Below are 14,290 nucleotides of genomic sequence, written 5' to 3'. Positions count from 1 at the left end.
ACTGACTATACTCAGCTCCAGATGTTATTAATGTTATCTGGAGGCCTACTGCTGCTAGTCAAACCAAAGCTACTCTCCTCTCTAATGACTCAAAGAGCTGACATGATATGGTTAAAGATATTCATAAACAGCCACTGATTTAAAAAGAATTAATTTTCTGAATGTTTGTTTCCTGCATTACTTTGAAAAATCATTATAGTAAAGAGTCCCATATAACTAATTCATTTGTGTGTGTACGCTTTTGTGTGGGGTTAAGTGACCAGTTAAGTTGCATTGTAAACTCAAAGAATAACTTTTATAGTATTTGCAGCAAGCAAAAGCAATTTTAGGTAGTCACAAATCTACCATCCAGCCTACTCTATCCACAGATGTTATAACAAAGGCATAGCCAAAGAACCAGAAAATAAAATCTCTCTAATCCTTGTTTTAAGTCCTTTGAAGAAAAAAAAAAAAAACAGAAGACTGGCCTCCAGAAATGACTGTGATTCTTCAAAGCACTCACGTGAGCTACAGATACTGGGAAGTAGAAGAGTAACTCACAGAGATCAGCACAAGCTTGCAAAATATATGTATTTATTTATCTATCAAGTATCTATATCAAGTTTCATCTAGTGTAATAATTGTTTATCTTTTACAGAAGTTCTTTAAAATCAATAGTAAAGAAAAAAAATAGTGTTATTACTAATTATTACTGATTATCTCTTACATATTATATACAGTAATTTAAGAAGAATTGCTAACATTTTCTGGATTGCCTTCCATACCCTTCTTAAGAAATTATATCTTTTTTTCCAGTCACTGGGGACTTCACCTGACTGCCAAGACTTTTCAAATATTACTGAGAGTAGCTTGGTGACTACATCAGCCACAAGACTCCGGGATACACCTAACTGGGACCCACAGGCTTTCAGATGGATGTTCAGATCCCTCCAGTGGTCACGAAGCTGATTTTAACTTACAGTGGGAGGGATAATATTCCTCCAGACCCTGCCTTTTGACCCACCCACTTGAGGGCTCCACAAAGAGAAGCTGACAGCAAAGACTATGACATGCCTTGTGCTGACATGAAATGGTATGAGAAGAAGGAAAGATTTCACAGCCTTACAGCACACCACCCATACTTGGATACTGTTGTAATAAAGACTTAAACACTTAAAAGCCTAAATAAGTCCAGCACACCCAATAACAGCAACCTCCCTAAATCCATAAGTGAGTAAGGATCTCCAGCACCTGCAGCACTTAGGCAGCCAGTAGATCTGTGATGGAAGGGACCCAATAGCATTCTCATGGGAAGATTGAGTATCCATACCCATTCTGGTGACACTAGCCCTTGACAGTTTTTCACAGCTCCCATCCACAACTACAGTTTGCTCCCAGGAGAACTGCCAAAACATTCCCAAGTACTTAACACTCTGAATTTCTTTTTTTCACAGACTTGGGCTTAAATGCGGAAATATCATTATTAGATTCCAAAATCTTACTTCAAAATTAATACCTTTCCAGTGAGAATTCCCCATTTTTGTTTATATTTCCATTTATATATATATATAGACAACATTGAAAAGTGGTCTGTAACTGAGAATATGCTTTGTCACCGCTATTGTGTACTTTGTATCTGTTGTAGTTTCCATAGAAATAAGTAGGAGGCATTATTTTCTAAGCAACATATGCATTAATGCTGTAGATATATAGACTTCTGCATATTCATGCAAAAGTGCATCAGAAGACAAAATTCACTGTTTTTATGCAGCAAAAGACTACCCACAATTCTAATACATTATAGGAGGTAGCTTAGCATAACTCACTTGCTCATAAGCTGCGTTGGTGATGAGGTTTTCTTAGGTTACATATGTTCTCTGTTCTCTATTTAATATAGCCCCTTCACAACAAGCTCTGCATGTTGTAGATAGAACATCTTTAGGGTCAGTTTTGAATTTGACACTCCTAAAAGCCCTGCCCTAGAGGTCAATACACAATTCCACTCTCCTTAATATTATTCAATGAGCAGAAACTCCACCCAAATTACTTAGATTAAGATGCAGACATTAATAATGAATCCCTGAGGATACTACATCACCAATCGCGTTTGTGCAAGTGAGCACAGATCACAGCAATCTTCAGATAACTGCTTTTCATTCTTGCCTGCACAATGGTATGCATAACAAGGTTAACAGAAGCCTGTATCAGATTTTACAAATTCTTTGAAGTGGAAAGTATTGTCATTCATTAGTCTCAAGAAGAAAATTCAGTACATTTTGTTTTAAACATATTTTCCTTCTTCAGTCAAGCTACATCATAAAAAACTGTAATAAAAGCATATGAGCTTACATAATGGGTCACTCCAAAGTACAGTGGATACCTAATTAACACAGCAAAAACAGGAAGACATCTATCTGTATGTCCTCTAACTCTCTTATAGTGATTTGTGCAGCAAGGATCCTCTAGTCATAGGCATTTCATTTGCTTTTTGCTACTGAGTTTTGATACAACAATATATAGGACAAAAGGTACTTAGTCATTACTGTAAATAACAAGGAGAGAAGCAATCAATAGGATAAACATAAGAATAACCTTGGAACTTACACCTCACTTATTTAAACACATCTGTAGTGTGTCTGATGACAAACAGTAACAGAGAATAGGATTTGAATCAAACCTAAATCTATCAAGATCGTGAAAGATTTAAAGAGAACTCATAACCTCTGGCTCCAAACTGTGACTTTAAAGTGTCTCACATATTTACCTATCACATTTTAGGGCTGTTTGAGTGTTGTTTTTTGTTTTTTATTTTTTTAACACAAATAAAGTAGTGAGAAAGTGACTAAAACTGAAATACCACAACCAGAACAATACAGAAATGCAAGCTGGCCCCTGACATAATGCAGCCCACCTTGTAAATTACAGTTTAATAATACTTCTGTCTATTGTGATGTAGGTTATTGGTCATGCAGCATTAACACAATGATGCCTGGAAATTGAATTTTTATGATCACTTAAAATGCACTTGTCACTTCAGTTGGACCGATTCATTGCTCCTTGCTGTTGTGTGTAATTGTGGGCACTGCCATACATCAGGCAAAATTGTGATTGATGTGAGTAGGTATTCTGATTAAAGGAACCCTGTAGTTCCATGTCCTGTTTTAGCTCAGATATATCAACACTATAATTATTCCAAAAGAAAAAAACACGCAAACAAAAAAATTAAAATCCCTTTTCTGTTCCGAAACCCACAAAAGTCATATTGGCAGCAAGATTTTCAATTGGTTCCAGTGAATTTTGTACTGGATCTCAACACATAGAATTATAGAATCACCAGGGTTGGAAAAGACCTACAAGAACAACCAGCCCAACTGTCCACCAACCACCAATAGTTCACACTAAACCATGCCCCTCAACACAACACCTGAACATTCCTTGGACACCTCAAGGATCAGTGACTCCACTACCTCTCAGGGAAGCCCATTCCAGAGCCTGACCACATTGTACCTTCTACCCAGCTAAATGAATGAGTGCAAGCAAATGAGTCAATTTTTTATTCTAAAGATGTTCTTCTCAAATCTTAGGTGACTACTTCCAAGTTTAAATGAGATTTACAGAGTTACTGAACCTGACAAAACTGAGGAGTGGAGGAGGGAAAATAAACATTATGGACCCTTTTTATGTAGTGAAGCTGTTGACCATGCTTTGTCAATGAGCTGGTTTAATACAGTCAAACTGTGGACTACAGGGAAAAAAAAAAAAAAAAATAGACTGAGAAAGCTGAAAACATGGAGGGTAAAAAACAAATAAAATATGTGGTCTTCATTTCTTAGTACATGTAAGGTTAAATAATCTCTTGGTCCTAAATTTTACACAACCCAGCTACTTTCATTTACCATAATTGTTGAAAAAATGTCAGACAACAAAATCCATTCAGCATCAGTTTAGCTTATCTTAATACAAGCAACAATAGAAGCCAAACAGAGACCATATCCTTACTGCTACCTTCTCCTTTTTTTTTTTTTTTTTAAACCAGGGTGCTTTTGTGCCTATATCTTCTAATATTTAACTTCATCAGTTCACACAACTTCTATTTTTCCTAATCTACCATTATTTTTTTTTTTCTTTTCCTTTTTAAACAATGAAACATTTGCTGGAGTTGACACATGCTCTGTACAAGGCTCAAGATGCTAACAATTGGAAGGATAAATGTATTTACTTACAGCCTCTCAAAAGTAGATCTTCTAGAGTAGATTTTTATGTAACTTGGTAGAATTCCAAAAGAAAAGGATTAAATAACCAGGAAGTGCTATCTTTCCATTTTTAATTCCCTTTTAAAATGTGTTATTTTGTGATGCCATCGGATATCAGCAGTGATGCTCAGTAACATTACATACTGCTGTTTAATTGCCTTAAAAACTATTTCCTTAGCAGCATCATTAATAATACCAAGCCTAAATCGGATTAAGTACTACACCACTATAAAGTTAATTCACTGTGATACTAATGAAATGTCATGTGAAGCTTCCTGTAAATCCAGCTAAACAGTAACTGCCAAGGATCATTAAATCAATAGTATATTCAGCTATTCCGCTTAGAAAGTATTGTTTTAATTGCTACCAGGTGATTTTCATTAATGTAAGTATCTTCCATTTCACTGACTTTTTAAGACTCTTGGCATACGTGGCCTTTGTTCAATAATAGCAATGCTAAACCATTACTAGGAAATGAATGAAGCTTTCTGAAAAAGTTGGTCAAATTGGAATGGCAAAACATTAAGCAAATTATTCCACTGGATATTTATCAAGTAACAGTCTGCTCTCATGCTCAAGCAAGGTCTTTGATTTGAACACCATCTGAAGCAATCAGAGAATCACAGAATCATAGAATGGCCAGGGCTGAAAAGGACCTTAAAGATCAAACAGTTTCAACCCCCTGCTATGTGCAGGGTCAGCAACCACTGGACCAGGCTGGTCTGGTGCCACATCTAGCCTGGCCTTGAATGCCACCAAGAATGGGGCATCCGCAACCTCCTCAGGCAACCTGTTCCAGTGCGTCACCACCCTCTGAGTGAAAAACTTCCTCCTAATAGCTAACGTAAACCTCTCCTGTCTCAGTTTAAAACCACTCCCCTTGTTCTATCACCATCCACCTACGTAAACAGTTGTTTCCTCTCGATGCTTAGGATCTACATCTCCCACACAAGACCTTCTATTGGACATACCACTTTGAAAAATATTGAAAATAGCTCTCCCCAACAGCTTACCCAGGTACAAAATGGGAATAATTTTTATCTTTTAAAATACATCCCCCATAGGAGAATGAGTTCAAACACTGGATAAAAATGTTTGCTAAGGCACTAAGTTTTTGCTATCATGCGGACCTGCACATCACACATATTCTCAGAGTACGGTGTCTTTGTTTTTCATTTTGCTCTGAATCCCAATTGGTTTTGTTTTGCTTCTCATACTTTTCCAGAAATATAAGCATGCAAAATTAGTCCTTCCAAACCTGAATATTCTTCTTCTGAGGTTTTCCCATAGCAACAATTCAGGATCTGAAGATCATGGCTATAGTCTTGTTTCACCCATCTCTGAGCCTGCTGGAAGTTATGAAGTGTTATTCCCCTAAATCTCTCATTAATAAAGCAATCTCTCAGCAGTCTCCTTTTTTAGACTGAGATCAGGCCCAGGCTGATGTAGTTATATGGCTTCTTGGCTGAGTAAGCTTGCATCTGTTTGGAGATAATTGTGCAGACATATGCTTTAGTATTGGCTGTTGGTTGATACAGAAGGCAGAGAGACTCTTTCAGCCCTAAGTTACAGCAGCCTCTTTTGGATGTTCAGAAAAAGAGGATTTGCAAGAATCACAACATCACTACTGTCAATGTTATATTTTTCAAAGTACAGTCTCTTTCTCCACACTTGCACACTGAGCAAGGCAAGGCTAAGGTATGTTCTGTAGTGCTGAGGTTTACAGAGACATTCTTTCTTAATAGATATGAGAAAATTTAGGTGATGATTCTCCTTGTTCCACACCACTTAATACACTGAAAGATCTTTAAGTTCTGATCTGAGTTCAAAGGTGTATATTTACATATCTAGAGCAAGCACTCAAATACACAAGTACAGAATTTAAGAGCTTGTTTCATTACACTTATTTATTTTGGTGATTATATTCTGCATTTTTGTTCTACAGCATTCAGCAGGAGTTCCACTCCAAATGAAACGGTAGAGCTCATTCTGAATCTTACTCCCACTAAATAGCTTCAATCACAGTTTTTCAATTCTGCTTACCTACTCTTCTGCATAATAATTTTCATCCAAGTCAAGCCAGCCCATATTTAAAAGAAAGAAACCATATTCAGGATCACATTTGGCAATGACATTCTATTAAGTCTTGCTACTCTGTCACAGAAAATCTTTGCGAAATACACTTTCTTCTCTCAGAAATATTCTTCAGAAGTACTTGCACTGAATGGCATCATTTGCTATCTTTAATGATCCTGCCTGCCTGAAGCATTGTTAATGTGGACAACTGATAAATCATAAGTGCTACCAGATGTCATTCCATGTCTCTCTACTTTGTAGCCAGAGCTTTCTATGAGGGGTGAGAGCCATTGGGTAATTCTAGACAGTGGGGAAGTATCTGAGGTGCTTGTGGAGTATTTATAATTAAGAAGTAACATATTTATTAATAAAAATCTAACTCCTCTCAAGCAGGAAAAAAAAAAAAAGAGAGAAGAAAAAAACCCCCAAAACCTAGCTTCCTATCCTTGCATCCATTTGTCAACTTACAGAGATATTTTATTTTTACTGGTAGTATTTGATGTTTAAATAATATTTTTAGATATTCCCCTGTAAAACAGAACATTAGCCTAGAATAGCAAGAAGTTTGAGAATTCCTTCTTTGATAGTTAAAGTCCTTCTGCTTTAACTATCAGTGCCCTCTAAGCTTATCAGACAAATGGTGAAAGACTCAGTTTTGGTGCAGATGAAGGCCAGATTGTGTCAAGTGTGGCAAAAGTGTTTCAGAGACTGCTATGTCTGTTACAATTACCGCAAGATTTTGCTGGCCTATGGATCTTTAGTTCATCTCCTGAGCAGTCAGCATAGCCTCTTGCTAATAAAGAGGGCAAAGTGAATAATAAGAAAGACAAGAACACTATAAAGGAGACAGAAAACAAGTTGTTTGGCACTAATTTTGACATCAGTACTCCTGGAAAAAGAACTTGACCTTAGTGTAAATAAGTAGACAATTAACAACTTTAAATTAGTTTTCACTTTATAGAGCTACTATATTTAATTCACTGTTGTAATATACTATGCAAATACTGTGTCTCTTTATATATATATGTGTGTGTGTGTGTGTGTGTGTGTATACATGAACATTTATGCTTTTTCTGACTAAATAGTTAATTCCTAAGATATTAGAGATATTCCTATGGTCTTTCCATTCTTTTAAACACAGACATCCAGGTCAGAATTTTAAAAAAGTTGCAGCACTCCAGAAAAAAAAACCCGTGTTGGTATCCTGTGTTAACATCTCTCCAGCTCAGCTTCTCTGCAGCATTTTTTCCTTCACCATGAATGCCTTATCAAATATTGTCAACTTCATGTCTCTCCCAACAATTAAAGGCTGTAGATCATATTATAAACTATCCCACTGTCACTTTGCATCATAAACCACAGGGAGCCAGTTGTTCAGGATATCATCCAGCCTCTGACCAGAGGAATGAGGATGAAAGATGAACTCTGACCTGAGTGAGTGATTGAGAATCTACTGTTTGTCACTGTCTATAGAAAATATGAACTGCCTTCACTGACATCCAGACATTCTAAGTTTAGCATAATGCTAAAGTCCCAAGATTTGTGAAACCTTTTAAAGAGGCGATGACAGTGCTTCATATTTCATCCCAGAACAAAGTTTAATCATGCATCTTCCTAGGAGATCTTAGAGCACAGTTCTGAAACAGTAAAATCCTGGATATGTTGGCTTGGTCAGTCATTTAAATATATGCTCCTGTAAATAGGATCTGCAACACAGGCTTGTCACTTCAGAAATTCCATGTACCTAAAATTTTCCATCACAATAACCAGCATTTTATCTTCTGATAATTGTGGTGCTTTATACGTGTTTTCAATTGCTGGCCTTTCATGCACATAATTTTATGCATTTCTTATGATTCGGAAAGATCACCAGTGACAAAAACATATGAGTCAGGATTGAAAGTTTAGTGGTGGTGGTGTTGCAAGTTACTGTCAATACTTGCTGACCTTTGATAGGCTTTAACCTCATTTCTGAATGCCCTACAAGATGGATAAAAGTGCAGTACCTCCTCTAAAACAGCAATTCTCAGCAGTCCCTTTTCTCTCACTTTCTTCCATATCACATCCCCAGCAAGCACACAGCATATCTTGGTAATTAGATGTCATAACAATATTAATATCTTCAAATTAGATTGTGAAGCTAGCAGCCCTGCAATTTGCAGTTTTCTAATGGAAGCCTATAGTCATTCTACAACAGAATCTGTATTCTTCAGCACCTGCCTTTGGCCTATTTCTCATACTTCTCTGAAATTACAGGTGTAAGACTTGGATCCGCTGCTGTAAAACACGGAGCTCATTAAACTCTGAGAAGTCCATTTATTGTTGCTACACTGATTTCTCCCATACAGAAAGGTCTACAGTATTTAATTTAATGTGAAACAAGAAGGCCAGCATCCAGGAGCTTGATACTGTTTCATCTGCACAAGATGTATCCCAGCCCACATATTCAGTCCCCCCCCCCCCCCAATTAAACAAATAGAAAGACTGAAGTATTTCAAAATAAAAATCAAACTAGGGATGCAAATCAGAAATACAGCTATTAAGGGTGTAATCTGTGTGAAGCCTTCCAAAGATGATATAAGAAATTTTGTCCTCTAAATTTGGTCCAGTGGTTTTGAGTCCAACCCAGAAAATACAAAACATAAACAGTGCATGCATATCTTAAAGATATGTAAGTATACAAACTCCATGACACTGAACATACTGTATCTCAGTATTAATGCTTTCTACTTTTTCTCTCCAATGATGTTTGCTTATTTCACTGCTTGCTGCTGAAAGTATAACATAGACATGGATAGCTCTAAGTCATAATAGTTTATCATTCAGTATGCATCACAAAATACACACCCTACTGCACATCTGTCATGAGAACTAACTTTTGTGGGGCTCTGTGTGGCTACAGAAGTCAACCAATTTGCACAAACTTGAATCGTCTCTGAGTACCTAATTTCATCTACCCAAGCGAGTGGCCCAAGGTCAAAGAAAGTCACAGCCACTACAAAATAGAAGATAAAGAGTCCTGAGTCAGTTTTTTGAGCTAAACATCTGACTATGCTTCATTTCACATCCTTCTCAAGAATCATTAAATGTTCCTTCAAGTGAAGCACATTTGCTAAATTCAGTGTCTAGTTTATATTCTCTCACATAAAAAGTATGGAGTCAGATTTCATTAGCACCCCCTGCCAAACAAAGCAAAACAAACAACAAAAAACACCCTAGACATAAAAATACATATATATATAACAAAAAGGTTGTCACTTACTTTCCCATTTTAGTGGAAAAACAAGAAGGATACCCAGTAACATATTTGCTAATTGCATGCAATACTAATTTAAAACAAACAAACATTCTTTGGAAACTGGTCAGCACATGGTGACTGTGCCAGATTTAGGTTTCTTTGTGGAATGTCAAAATTGGTTCGGTGAATTCTCAAAAGAGATTTCAGATAAGAAAATCACTGAAGTGATGTGACACTATGTTTGAAACTACCCTGCTGCCTAGCAATTTCCAGCTGTTTTACCATTAAGGTATTAAATACTTCTTTATGTTTGACAAGCTCTACAAAATCCATAAGCAGTGAATACTGAGTCCGTCCAGATTTACTCAAGTTGTGAAGTATTCCAAGTGTTTCTGATTTTCCACGGAGACAACAAAATATTATAATTTTGTAAGTAACTTTGCAGACTGAATCTTAACATTCTTTAAAAAAAAAAAAAAATTGTGTGCTTAACAAATTAATCGTAATGCAGATGCACATAGGTGACAGACTGAGATTCCTCTGCTGCATACTATATAAGCAATGAATGTGTAATTACTTCACTAACTTAGTGTCTACAGACCAAACCAGAAGCACCCTGCTGACCAGGCACTGATTTGCTAATTCCTGGCTTCAGCACTCAGACCTCTACATTGCATACCACAGCTGAAACAGTTGTCTGCTCTGTAAGAAAATAATACTTAAAAAAACTGAGGTACTAAACTTTACTGATTACAGTATGCACTTATGTGTGCTCAGAAGACCACCAATCCCTTTCAGTCTCCCTGTTTTCACCCTGATGTCCCATTCATCACACCCCAATCATTCTCTCATTTCATGACCCTCTATGTATCCAATGTGAATTCCACATCCATCATTTCCCCTGCAGGGCTTTAAGGAGAAAGGAGTAGCTGACATTGTATGTAGCCACAAAGGGGAGAAGAAAAAAAAAAAAAAAAGGCAAGAGTATGGAATATGAGGTACTGCTTCTTTATCAATATAATAACACAATTTGCAGTCAAAATTTTTCCTCTCCTCTTTCCCATTGTTGAATGAGTGACAGTATTTTAGTAGTGTGAAATATACAGCTTATTGAATTAAAGAGTGAAGGGAATATTATCTTCCTATGGAAAGAACTGGGCAGTTAACTGGCCAAAACTGACATGCCTTCTGCCTTCAATTGCATTCTGCTGAAAGGTACAGCCCCCAGGTTCAAGAAGTACACTCATTTCTAAATGTGAATTGAGCTTTCATAAATATTCATTACTTGGAGTTACATACTCAAGGAAAGAACTCTAGAAAAAAATATTTTCAGTGAACAAGTTATCTGATATTTTCAGCCACTTCACGCAAGCAGTCTCTCTTGTTATGGACAGAATAACCCATTTTCTGAATTCGCACATTCTGAATTGTCTCATATATTGCTTATATGTGATATTCAATTGGCTACCTCGGTCATACTTCAGGTTTGCATAACATACGTACTGTCACGTATGCCACATCCATTCTACAATTATGCTAGTCACTTCACCTCTCCACAAACATGCATACCCAGAAAAGAAATAAAATGGAAGAAAAATATAATTCTAATTTAATTTAATTATACTAAATTAAAGCTACTTGCTTTTCATATAAACTGAACAGTATAAAAGAGGAATATTAGTTACTGCTTTAATTCATTTAATTTATCTTTCCTCTAATTAAGTGATTTCTATTTAGCATATTGCTCTGCTTTCCAGTGGTCTTAGTGTTTGTTCTAGGAATCATATCACTTACAAGTCTGCTATTGAATCACTGACATCTTTGTGTTTGCCTCCAACAATGCTGCTAACTCAGTGTCTCTAATGCTTAGCTGTACTAGCTACAGATTTTAAAGAAAGGAAGGACCGACTTTGTGGGAAGGGGCAACAAACATAAGTCTTCTTTTTAAACTGTAGGAAAAATAAGACAAGATAAAATTAGCTGTCTTCAGTGTCAGGCTTTACCTAACTTGTAACCCATTATCTTGTGGGCTACTGCACTCTCTAGAGTACTGCAGTTGGTCTATATGGCATATTTGAGAACTGAGAGTGATGGCTTTTTCATAGATGATGCATAAAAAACAAGCTGAACTGTTTCTTCTGCTAGACACACACAAACTATCTGGAACTCAAGAAATGAAAACACCATTCTTTCAGAAGCATACCTATATCATACCCCACTCTCCAGCATGAAAACATTCATAAGAATTCATTCACTAATTTTAGTATAATAAGCACTCCGTGTTTTGCTAAGAAAACATTTTCCACCATAAATTTTGTAGAGAGTGACAATTTCTGTATCAGTAATGAGGTTTGTTTAATTTATTGCCCTTTGCTGCAACCTTTTATGCTGTAAACCAGGTTTATGCCACTGGTCTATTTCACACCAACAGTAACACTCCATGGTGTAAAATACCTGCAAATGTCTTGAGTTAGTCTTTAGCATATTGAGGAAAATATAGCTTTCAGGGAACTGCAAAGCTACTTCAAGTCACCCAAAACATATTCCCAGAGGGTTTCACTGTTGAGTCAGTTTAAAACAAATGAAGGAATATTCCTGAACACCATTAAAAAGAAACAGTTGAAATTTGTCTTGATTCTGACAAATTACAAATTCTTTGGATCATACAAAACTTTGCCTAAGATCAGTAGGTCTTATTGAGAGGGCCTCCACAGGCCACAGGGATTAGTTCACTCATTATCCGTGATAGCAGGCAAAAGTTCCAAGCACAAAGAAAGAGTCATTATTCCTCCCCTCTTTACATGTATAAGGGGGATGGGGCAAAATGGTACCCACTACTGAAAACCTACTTTACCAGCTAGCAACTGCATTATAGAGAAATCTGCTTTGTCAGCAGGGAACTGCATTGCAAAGAAACAGTCTTATCACAGTGTTATCTGCATCTGTATTCCAGAGGTATCAGATCTGCTCTAATATCAGTCTTTAACTTCCCACTCACCACGACAGGTTTCCATTCCCAAAATGCTCTGTGGCTTCCAGGAAGGATGTAGTACAGAAGGCTGGAGGGAGTGAGTCAACCTCATGTTATATAAAACCTGTGGGAGAAACAATAAAGCACAAAGTAGCTGTAATTAGTGACTATATTAAGCACCATTTTCCTACCCTTATTTCCTTAGCCAAAACCACCTCCTGCAGGGAGAATTAAGAACAAATACCTGGAGCTGGGTTTGGAAACAACAGTAAGGCCCACAGCAAATGACACATAGTCTTACAGTCTCACATCCATCACATTTGTAGAAAGCAATAACCAAACGATCTATTTACTGATAAATCATAGACAAACATGAGTAGACCTCTGGCAGACAGAAACCCATTGCTGTGTTTTGCAGACATTCCAAAATGAGCTTCTGGTCCCCTTAAGAACTAACGTTTGTTCCAGCTGCTTTCTTAAGATCAGGTCCTCAGCAGACATAAATCATTCTAAGCTCCAGTGAACTTCTTGTAAATGCACCTTGATTTACATTAACAGAAAAACCGTCCCTTTTGGCTCTCATTGCAATTCCAAGTATTTGTTTTCTTTTTATCCAGCCGTTGTGCCGCTGAATGCTAAACAGATGAGAGGTGATTCATTACCGATCAACCACTTCCAGAGGAAGCAGTATGAGCATCAAACCCTTACTTTCCCTGCTTTTTCAGGTACTACAGGTACTTCAGGTGCAACCTCCACTACTCACAGACACTGAGATACTGCGTAGAATATTTCAGCTGTAGCCCACCTGTAGTTATTTTCTCATTTATTAAGATATTTTTGAGAATCACAATCAACCCTTAGTGTTCTGATGGAAATGAAGTTGTTATTTTTCAATATAATTATTTAATCCTATTTATTACTTAAACCATCCCTGAGAACAAAAGCTACACAGCAAAGGCAAGGCTTCATTTCACCAGGTGAAATTGACAGTCTGAGGGAAACTATTTAGGAAAAATAAAAAAAAAAATAAAAAAGGAAAGAAAAAAAGAAAAAAAGCTAAAAAATTCTTATCTTTTAACATCATTGCTCTGACAACCACAGAAACCTCCTGACAATCTTGATAGCTCAGTTTATGATGTTACATTATCCTGCAACTGTGAGGAATGCTATTTGTACATTTAAATTTATTTCTTACATTTAAATATAGCTGTGAAGCACTCTCTCCTCTCTTTCCAACTGCATGACCTTCTTGACAGTAAACAAAAAAGGAATCAGAAGATAATGAATGACTGGAAAGATGGATACTATTGATGTACTTCCTTCCCTACCTAGAGACCAGTGTGTCTAAGGAAATCTTACGCTGCAAAGCCCTGCTGGAGAAACAGAAATCTATCATGGAAATGCAAGCAAACACAATGAATAAGATGATGAAGAAAGCTATTTAAACAGCTCTTATAATTTTTTATGACATCAAATGGCTCTTGGACATCAGTGACAGACTGTGGTTTCCTGGATTTTTAAGACAGAAAAACTATGGCAATTGATTATCTAGACAAAACAAGAGAATCAGCCTATCAGTCCCGGCTGGACAAATGTTTGTACTAATAGATGTTCTATGATTTTCCAGATACATTTTGTTCTCCATCAAATCACAGAATCACGTATTGGAAATTTAGAAAGAGCTTCAAGATGCCTGTAGTAATAAGAAATGTCTCTTAGCCATTCAGAAACAATTAATTCCTGTAGGATGAAGATCCATACCCTTCTCTAGGG

General features: G+C 36.7%; 1 long non-coding RNA gene across 1 annotated transcript in view; it reads right to left on the bottom strand.

Annotated features, from left to right (window-relative positions):
* Window positions 1-12,630, bottom strand: part of LOC146758842 (uncharacterized) — a 210,120-nt gene extending 197,490 nt beyond the window's left edge. The window contains exon 1 of the long non-coding RNA XR_014933521.1: window positions 12,545-12,630. This is a non-coding gene — a long non-coding RNA (uncharacterized LOC146758842). The remainder of the gene's footprint in view (window positions 1-12,544) is intronic.
* Window positions 12,631-14,290: the final 1,660 nt, after the last annotated feature.

The sequence above is a fragment of the Coturnix japonica genome, chromosome 12, assembly GCF_054131305.1.
Source record: "Coturnix japonica strain WE chromosome 12, WE-NBRP24, whole genome shotgun sequence".
In the NCBI taxonomy this organism is placed as follows: domain Eukaryota; kingdom Metazoa; phylum Chordata; class Aves; order Galliformes; family Phasianidae; genus Coturnix; species Coturnix japonica.
Note: the sequence above shows the minus strand (reverse complement) of the source record. Positions and strands in the feature narration are given on the sequence as shown.